The 10,050-nt window shown below is 37.3% G+C and overlaps 1 pseudogene; it reads right to left on the reverse strand.

Moving 5' to 3' along the window:
* Nucleotides 1-237: 237 nt before the first annotated feature.
* LOC131695622 (uncharacterized) lies at nt 238-1,123 on the reverse strand (annotated as a pseudogene).
* Nucleotides 1,124-10,050: the final 8,927 nt, after the last annotated feature.

The following is a 10,050-nucleotide window of genomic DNA, read 5'->3' on the forward strand; positions in this document are numbered from 1 at the left end:
AATCAAAACAATCAATAGCACAATATGCCATGCGTGGGCTATTGAATAACATTTGAATACCTAAAGCAGGTTTTCTACAGCAACAGCAGGAGAATAGCAAATTAGGTCATTTGATCGTTTTTAAGGAATTTACAGACTTTAATGTAAAAAAAGCAAATAATTCAATCTATAAGAAATGTTTATTTATTCAAAAAACAATTCATTAAAACCATGTCAATTTTAAGTAAAATCATCAGCCTTTGCGCCTCTGTTGATTGATATCGATTTCATTCTATCAATCTGAAAAATCGGAAGAGTAACAGTATAAGTATTATATTCTTAAATACAATACAATGCTATATATATGAAAACACTTAGGATCCTGATCGGAGAGTTGGGTTGTTGGCGACGACGATTGCAATGAATTTTGGAACCTTTCTCGCAATTTTTAATGCGGTGCCTCGAGGATCATTCAATAAGATCCTGCGTTCGAAAAGTCGATCTGCAAAGGAACCCTTGTTAATGATACATGCAGCTAGAGGACAGTGAGTTAATTTACCCTTGATGTATTCAACTTTTTCCGGGTCTAATTTATCCGGAGGATTCGATACTTCGAGCTGAGCAGGTTCTTCCATCGATGTTGCCTTTCTTTTGCCGCTTGGGTTGTTGGATCTTCTACCTGAAACAGTTGCATTTCCTATTCCTTCAGGCCATAGATGGAGCACCAGCTCCTTAACGAACATTTAGTCCGATTCATCGGCCGCCTGAGATACTTTCAGTAACCATGCTTTGTCCGGGTAACCTGGAAGCTCTCTGAAAACATCTCCCCCCGGTTTCTCCATCAATGCTTCCTGTAGCTTCATATTCAGATTCCTTAATTTCAAATTTTCCTTTCGCAATTGCGAGATTTCCTCTTGAAGTTGGGTATCGTTTGCACTGTTTGCTGTTCCTTCATTCAGTTCCCCGACGAATGGATTTGGATTAGATTCCGATGTGATCCCAACGTCAACAGATGGTTTCTCCAAAACTGACAAAAATCTGTCTGATATATCGCCGGAAACAATGTTCACCGAGGATTCTGGGCCAACTGTCAAATCTAGCGGGTCAACATCAGTGTTATCGGCGGAAAAGTTTTCGCCGCCATGCTCAGTGTCCGCGACAAATATCGTATTAATATTTTCTTTATCCTTATTTTTCTTTAGCTGTTCCTCAACTATCAACAATTTTGTTTGTGCAGGGCCTTTGAAGCGCTTCTTGGGCTTAGATTTGGACTTGGCTTCCTGCGTGTCAGAAACCTTTTAAAATAGAGGAAAAGCAATTTGCGAATAAGTAAGGTTATGTTCTATGCCACTTGAGTTTGCACATTTTAATTAATGGCAAATATGTACTTACGGTTTTTTCCATGAATACCATATTGGCAGCGTTAGCTGACCTCCCAAAAAGCTTTCGCGATGCTGTTTTCCGGGTTCTCCCCATATTGCGTCGTTTTTTCGCACTTGTCCACCACGAGCATACAAAGAGATTATCGCAGAAAAATTTATTTTGACATGTCATGACATGACCCCGTAGCTTACAGTTGATCATATAGTAAGTTGTCCTTGATTGTAAAGTGCAGTCATGCACTAAAGGATGGCAAAATCCTACCAAAATAATCTATTCGAAAATCTTGAATCTAATAATTTGGCTGCATGTTGTAGTTAACGTTATCCATGATAGTAAACAAATTGCATAACAATAATGGCATATTTTGAATATAGAAATTATGCTAGTAGGGTAACTAATCTGATTTAGACCCCGACATGTTTGACCCTTTTGATACATTTGTCTCGTTTACTAGCAAGTTCCACGAAATAAGTTTGGTTAAATGAATATAATTACATTATTTGGGTTGCTTTTAAAAATTAAACATAGTTCATCTCTAATTTCAAAATTGTAATTCGGGTTTAACAGTAGGTTGTCATAAAATATATTACAGTAAGATTCCGTTTTTGGCACTGTCTTACTGTTACCAATTCATTGGAGGGAGAACCAAAATTTAATATAAGCATAGCTTACTGTGCTGACTGCTAACCGTTTCATTCTCATTTGTCTAGTTGATTTGCCATCAGTACCGTGACGGAGCTTAGAACTAGTACGGTGACTTTGTATGATATGGAGCTCATAAACAACAACAGATCAATTTTATCAATTTATAAATCTACGGTTCAAGTACAATCAACCGAAATGACTGCTCAACTCAGACCAGTTTTCAATTCCGAGTGTACACACAGAAAATTTATTTGTACACACTTAATCTTGTTCTACCGAATCCCAGCATTTTTCACTACTTTTACCGAGTTTTGCACAGCTGAGCACTCGGCTAACAAAGCCGAGATCTCAGTAGAAGTGACGTTTGTTTTGAATAAACTCGGTAAATATATCGCTGAAAATCAGTAAATTAACGCCACTTTGCTGAGCTATCAGTTGAAAAATTTTACTGACTGTTCAGCTGTGCGGAAATTACCGAACTGAATTGAGTGTGTAGGTTCAATAAAATATGGATTAAATTCAATAAATAAAATTATTGGTCGAAAGACAATAAATTTATTTATTTTTTCAATAAACAAATTTATTGTTCCCTTTTTCATAATTTTTTATTGAAATTAAAAGAAAATTATTTAAATTATAAATGTTTTATTGAAAGCAAAAATTTGTTGTTCTGATAAAAAATATTTTCAAATCAATAATTTCGTTGGTTAAAGTGATTGGATTCAATAACACATCTTCGGTTTAAATATGCTAAATTTTGCTGCGTGTATGTGATGAAAATAGCGACACTGTCAACATTAATACAATCCGTCAAAGTCATTCCAAACAAACAAGCAACTTCTCGAACCTATGAATTTTAGAAGTCGTTTGTTATGACATTAATAGGTTTGTTAAATTTGGTTGAATCTATACCAAATAAAACAAAATTGGACCCAGCATCCATTTTTATAGAATGGCTACCTTCAGTCGACAAACTGTGGTCCACCGTACAAGTCCAGCTGTCATAATGATTAACGACGCTGAATCGCTCTGGATAAAGACTCGACACGTCTATCGTTTGTTTACCATTTATCTGTCAGTGTCATTCCAATCGAGCACGAGCCTGTCAATGGCCCTCGTTCCAGAAGGATTCTAAGCGATTTTCTTCGGATTGAGAGCTGTTGACAGGTCTCGTGCTCGATTGGAATGACACTTACAGATAAATAATAAGAACAAGATAGAGATGGCGAGTGTTTATACAGAGCGTCTTTAATAATGACATTTGAACCTTGGACTTCTTCTGTGCAAAAAACATTAAATTTTAATTTCACTCCTTTTTCTTCTAGTTCTAGTTATTTTCCGTCGGCCTATTTCCGCTACGTTTTGACAATTAATATTAGTCTGTAGAAATTGATTTGTATACGCATATTACTTGAAACATGATTTAAATACGACATTTGATTTAGAATCGCTTTGATTTACTAATTAAATCATCCTCGATCGTAGTTGGCCGTTAATCACTGACAATCTGTATTCATATAGCTATAAACATCTCATATCATTCATAATCGTATTTTTGTTTACATTAGATCGTATTTTACTTCGATCATTGTCGGATGAACAACTTAATAAAGTCATTGTGGTTCGACATGTTCACTTTGCATTAGTGCAAGCGAAAAAACGGTTTGACGTTTTTTTTGTTTCGTTCGCACACATTTGTGTCACATATAGCAACAAATCGACGAAACGCTAATTTATCTCGGGATAGGCAATAAATTTCAATGTAAAATCAACTTTTACAGTAAAAACTACAAGGGGCATCCCTATGGGGTTGCACGAACTGTAGACGTAGGACTATACTACTTAATGTAAAATATTTATTTTAGTACTTAGTGTGTGGGAAAAACACCCGGACCAGTGAAGAAAAATCAAATTTTAGGCAATATAATCACATCTCATGTATAGACCAAGCTTTCTAGTTGCTCTCAAACAGACCTTAAAATTCCAACCACCCATGGATAACCCCAAGTTTGTAGATGTGTTTCGATGCCACAGGATTGTAAAATGGTTAATATTACGTCATGAAAATTCAATTCTTCCGTGCCCATTTTTTGCCTGCAAAATGCCCTGTGTGCAAAGCTCATGATTTGCTGGGATATCAGCATTGATCGGAAAATGCTTTCCAACGCTGCGCATTGCATACATACAGGACATTTTGCAGGTCATCAGAAGCTGTTCATTTTACCACCGCCACATGATCATTTTACCCACTCGCTATAAACATGTCTCATTTTTGGACATGTTTAGAAATCAAGAATCATGTTTGAAAAAATGTGTTTATGACGAAGTATTTTTACCAGATATGTACAAAACATGTCTAACAAGAAACATATAAGGTGATCGTAATATCTCATTCACTTATTAGTTAGAAAATAATGACTTTGCTTAACGTGTTCATTTTACCGCCAGTTCCCCTACCCCTACCTACCAACATATTCGTCACAAACATTGAACCCAAGCGTACAATGCAAAATGAGTCAACACTGATGATGATGGGTAGAGCGAAAGAGACAACTAGTACCACCACGACACTATTAGCGCATTTCACCAAAATTCCACGCGGCCTTTCCCGATTGAAAGGAACGGCCGCGCTTAGTCCATCTGTCATAATATCGTGATTTTGCATAGCGAAGGGCTGAATGAAAGCACATTTTGTTCCAAAAAACAGCCCTGCGTTATGGAACACTTTGTGCAGGTTGATTATACCAGTTGTAAGTGGGGCCAAATTCACCAAGTTCCGTAAAATTTCTTTTGAATTACAGAATTGATAAAATTGCTTAGATGAGCTAAACTAATTAATCATATCCTGTTTTAAAAACTGTCCTTGCGTTCAAACCAAAATGGGAAGCTTATTACTGCCACTACATTACTTAATTTCAAGCGCAAATAGCAAATACATGTGCTAGTTAAACCAAAAATTTACTGGCAAAATTACAGCGGCATTTAGGAAGCAGTTGGAGCGGTCGCCTGTTGGACGACACAGGGTAGCGTCACAGACAAACAGACATAACACTCTGAAATTCACCATCGCCCATGTTGAAAACAATAATTTTTGAAATATGTTGGTGTGCAGGAACGCCACACTTTGTGTGGTGACGCTACGGTGCATTCTTAGAAGCTTGAACGTAGTAGTCGGGTAAATAACTTTGTAAAAATGGGTCGCCGGTACGAGTTCGTGATGTGTCAAACAGAGAAGGTGCAACAATTGGAAAATCGTTTTTCCGGTTTCCACGCAATCCACAAATGTAGGTAATTTATATATAGTTTTGCTAATGTTCCATAAGACAATAGGCTTGTTTTCAGCTGTGCGCATTAGGTGCAACCTTGTCGCTCGGACGAACTGTTGGAACGGTTCAATCTCGAAGGAATTCAATATGTAAAAAATCGTTTATTAAGTTCCGATCACTTCCAGTCGCTAGCGTACAAAAATGCTTCACATCCTCGACAATGGTAAGCTAGATTCGTTAGATTAAATTAACAGTGATCAACTCCTGCTATTTTAGATTACGGGAAGATGCTGCTTCTGCAAATATTCAGCACAAAAAATGTCGCAAACACCTCTATATTGAACCCGGCGAGGTAGATAAGAACAGCTCACTGTATATTTTCTGCAGGATAAAAAATGCAACAACGCTTCCGAGCACCGTACTCTACAATATAGGATTCCAAGCATTCACCGTGTTTAAGCAAAAATTTAAAAAGTTCATATAGCAAAATCGGCAGAATGTGAAAATACGGTTAAAGCAGTACCTCAGTTTCAATCAGTATGAAGCGTACGTCTGTCAGCAATGTTACGATGTGTTGGTTGATAAACTGAATTAAAACAAAAAATACGATCGAAACGAACTTTACCGACAAGAAAGGAAAGGAATTCGTATCAATTTGCCCGAATAAAGTTGTCTTAGGTGTTTAACATTTTCCCGCATTTTTTATTGTATAACTTGATTTAAACATAAATAAACATCTATTTACATTTATATAAACATGCATTTGAATTTAACTAATCAACTTATATCATAGCATAGTTATTATGTCAAATGCTTTTAAACAAACAAACTTTCGTCGAGAAGCTTTTACCTGCCAAAGGTGACGAAACCAGCGTCGCTATCTTCGATGAGGTGAGCAAAGAAGTTGAGCAGGAATCACGATAGATAGCGCTAGTGGCTAGTAAGAATGCTTTAAAAAAATGTGATAGAAATATTGGATTTTTGTTCAATGTGTTATGTCTGTTTGTCTGTGGTAGCGTCCCTCCACAGCCAGTGTAACGGACTTCTAGCTCAGCTACACTGGCTGTAAAAAACACAGCGCAGTGATCTGCTTCGCCAGCCGTTCAACAGGGAACTGAGCGTGTCTGGCCAAGTCCGTTCTTTAAATAGTCGATGATGACGTCATTCACAGAGCGTTGCGCGCTAGGTACACCAATTCGTCGTACAGGGCTTGGGAAGCGCTATCTTCTGTGTGTTAATGCGCGATATTTTGACTAGGTTGTATATTATTTAATTTTTTAATGCTATGTTATCAAAAATCTTTGGGTTTATCTATTGGAATCTATTCTTAGAAGTATGTCGGGCGATTTGCGCAAAAAATTTGAAAATTAATCGTGAGATGGCTGAATTATATGCGTTTAAAATTGGACCAATTTTCGTTACATACCATTTTTGTAGAATTTGCAGAGTGCACCCCCATATCGAAAACAAAGACGTAGTCCTACATCAAAAAGGGGGTTGGTTAAGTACCATAACATTAAAAAAAACGATTTCTTCCACACATTTTTTTCTTTAAAACAGTAAAATTTAATGTAAATCTACTGTATCAGGTTTTAGTTGAACAGCAACATTGATTCGAGGTACCTTGCCTCGTCCCTCGTTTGCTTTCTAGGCTATATTTCATATGTTCGAATGAAATGAAATATGCCGAATATAATCTTCAAGAGAAGTGGCATAACGAATAATCCCACATATAGCATTATATCGGCTTTATATTTGTTATATAGTGACATTAAATGCATATGTAAAGCATACATGCTTTAAAGATCCTTGAAGCATGTACACCTTATACCAGCTTTTTATACATATACCTAGCAAGCGATATTGCTATATTTCGGCTGTGCATGTTGTAACCTGTCAGGGTAACAATTTCGCACTGCGTGGATATAGTGTATTTGTTCAGGTAAATTATGCTCACAGCTGTTCCATATGATCGTTCACTTTTTGCGTAAAATTTTGTTTATATTTTGTTTGTGAACGATTTTGTTAGTTCATATACAGTCGTGATTCGCTGGTTGGGCCACACCTCTGTCCAACCAACAAATTTGATTCGTTAGTTGGACCGACTGACAGATGTCAAAAACTCTCCAAAGGAGACGTTGTTAGTGTAATTGCATCTATTCACATCTCTAATATTGTCAGATTGATTGTCAAAGTAAATTTGACATAAGATTTTGACATTCAGATACTTTTAGCTGAACAGTGGTCCAGCTAGCGGAGGTCCAACTAAAAAGCGGTCCAGTTAAAAAATGTCCAACCAGCGAATCACGACTGTAGGTGTAATTTTTGTTAAACATTTGTGAATAAGTAACATATAGATTTCCACGCGATAACGATGTTAAGTGTTTTAGTGCACAATTCTCCCTTGCTGTCGAAAAGTGTACTGAATTCGCGAAACGGTGGGTGAGCCAGTTTGTTTCGGACAACGTTACTGTGCAGGTCAGTTTTGTTTTCGGTGGTGACCAATTCGTTGTTGGAAAAATCCAGCCCGCTAATGTAAGGCGTGTGTGCGGAAGAAAATTCCCGCAAAAGTGGCGGCCCGTGGTTCGAGGACTATGTTCTGGTGTCGGGTAGCCGATTAGGGAAGCCAATCGTTAACACGCAGAAAAATTTTTAATGTCAAATAATATGAGGGTTGAAATAATAAATTTACCAAGTTGTTCTGTGTTCAATAAAAAATACATGTTTATATAAATAAAACAATTGTTGAAATAATTCTGAAGAATTTATTGGATCAAACATGGAAAATAGTTGGACCAACAAATTTTTTATTGATTTTATCATAACAACAATCGAAACAACAAACAACTTTGTTGAATCAATGAGCTCATTTTGTTGAATAAAACTAATAAAATATTTGGATCAATGCATGTCAAATGTTCAATACAAAAAACATGTTTGTTAAATCAAATAATCTCTTTTATTGTTTTAAACATAACAAATATTTGAATCAATGCATAGCATATATTGAAGCAAAACCAATTTTATTGTATATAAAATATGCCTATTATTTAATAGGAACCAAAGGCCAACTGTCATGGTGACAAATTTAGAACAAACCATTACTCGCTGACAACAGATAACATCAGTACAAATGAACCTCACAAAGTAAATACTTGCCATTGACTTATTGGCCTTTCTCTAAAAACAGGCTACAAACGCATTAATTTTACGCAGTCAAATCATTCTGGAACTGCTTCAGAATCCTGAATGGATGCAGTATGGTCCAGTCAAACCCATTCCGGGATCGGTTAGGAATTCTGAATGGATTCATTATGAGTTCCAGCTCAAAGGCAACAACCGACTCCGACTCAATCGTTTGTTGCATTTGAGTGAGAATCCATAAGGGATTCCAAACCCGTTCCGGAGTAGGTTTGCTTGGAACGAAATAAAATTTTATTACATGCAGCGCATACGATTCCAATCACCGTCCCTTTATGTATTACCTTTGGCCGTGCGCGTAGTTTATTCCAGATATGCGCTATAATGTAGTGCTTCAGAGTCTCGGCTTTTCCAAAAAGATTGCAGAAGGCGCACGAATACGCTGTGTCTTCCTGTTGGACCAGAGATGGTGAAATACAGGAAACTGCCCTCTCGAACGGGTATTATTTATCTCTGGTGCGGTGACGTGTTTTCAGTTCTGCGATTGTCGTTTTTAAGCCAAACAGGGTGTTTTGTTTGAGTCCTGGAATAGAGGAAGGCACCATAAAACGCACGTGTGCATTCGACTTAATTTATTCACTAACCTTTGTGCTACATCATGATTATTTTCAAGCTGCACTTGCGCCCTTCGAGTCCGGAAAATCTGAGCACTATAAGAATTTACCGAAATCTGAATTCCCTGATTTAAAAATAGCGAATTTCTCCAGCATTGACGCACGTGGGAAAAGTTTTCTTCTTCGTAGAAACTTTTATTTTTTATTTGTTTCAATTCAACAAGGACTGTTGATGTGATGCATTTAGTCCTTTTGAATCAATTAGCTGCATGCTTTTGTTAGAATCACTGATTTGTTTGGAACAAACAATAATTTTGTCGATTTTCGAAAAGCACAGATAACAAAACTTGTAAGATTGATTCAAAAGATATTTTGGTTGATCCAACCAAAAAAAAAATAGTTTGGTTTAATAAATTCCTTGGTTCACAATAAAGAATTTTTATCGATTAAAAATGAAGAAATAATTTATAGAATCAAACATGCACAATTCTTTCGCGTGAATGAGCTACTCGCTTCCCCGGCTAATTATAAAGGACCCTGAATACGCCAAGCCGCTCGTGCAGTTAAGGATCAGCCGAACGAGCCTTGCTCTCTTCCACTGCTAATCGTCAAAGAGAGCGAAGCATATTGGACAGCGCATCCACCTGATGTAGGTCACTGCGGTGTCTACCTGAGCCATTCACGGGGAGTGAATGGGCCCAGCGATTATTCGGCCGGTCGCTAGGGAGGTTCCTACAAAAGAGCCTTGCCCACCTCCCTAACTAATCGCTAAGGACAGCTGCCGGAGCAGCCAGCAGTAATTCCGGGAGAACTCGGCCGTTGTTGTCCCGGCCGGTCGGACGAGACCTCCCACCTTTCCGCCCGCAGCAGTAAGTCAACAGCAGCAGTGAAGTGGAGAATATATCTTTATTTTAGAGGCTTTCAGCTTTGTTAATTTATTTATTTATTTATTTTGTTTTGTTTGGTGTGAATGTTTCGACTGGACTTTGTGAAATCTAGGGTAGGTTTCGGCAATGCAGTCA

This window comes from Topomyia yanbarensis, unplaced genomic scaffold (genome assembly GCF_030247195.1).
Source record: "Topomyia yanbarensis strain Yona2022 unplaced genomic scaffold, ASM3024719v1 HiC_scaffold_48, whole genome shotgun sequence".
In the NCBI taxonomy this organism is placed as follows: Eukaryota; Metazoa; Arthropoda; class Insecta; order Diptera; family Culicidae; genus Topomyia; species Topomyia yanbarensis.